Here is a 260-nt window from a genome sequence, read left to right as displayed (position 1 = left end):
CTCTCTCTCTCTCTCTCTCTCTCTCTCTCTCTCTCTCTCTCTCTCTCTCTCTTAGTGGTTTCGATCGAAGTAGATTCGATAAATCTTCCAGCATGAAATTTTCGAAATCGGCCAACCAGAGGCACAAGGGGTTGCTCGCGACCCCAATCTCTTGTGTCAGCATCCTGGCCACTTCTTTACTCACCGGTGTGACTCGGTTGGGCTCGAAGCCAAGCGACCTTGAACTCCTTTTTCCTCTTCCCTCGCTATATTTGACTATC

The 260-nt window shown here is 49.2% G+C and overlaps 1 protein-coding gene across 1 annotated transcript in view; it reads left to right on the top strand.

Moving 5' to 3' along the window:
- The window catches only part of LOC102675873, a 16,013-nt gene that overhangs the window by 7,726 nt on the left and 8,027 nt on the right, over positions 1 to 260 (top strand). The window lies entirely within an intron of this gene.

Source organism: Apis dorsata, unplaced genomic scaffold (assembly GCF_000469605.1).
Source record: "Apis dorsata unplaced genomic scaffold, Apis dorsata 1.3 scaffold_309, whole genome shotgun sequence".
Lineage (NCBI taxonomy): Eukaryota > Metazoa > Arthropoda > Insecta > Hymenoptera > Apidae > Apis > Apis dorsata.
Note: the sequence above shows the minus strand (reverse complement) of the source record. Positions and strands in the feature narration are given on the sequence as shown.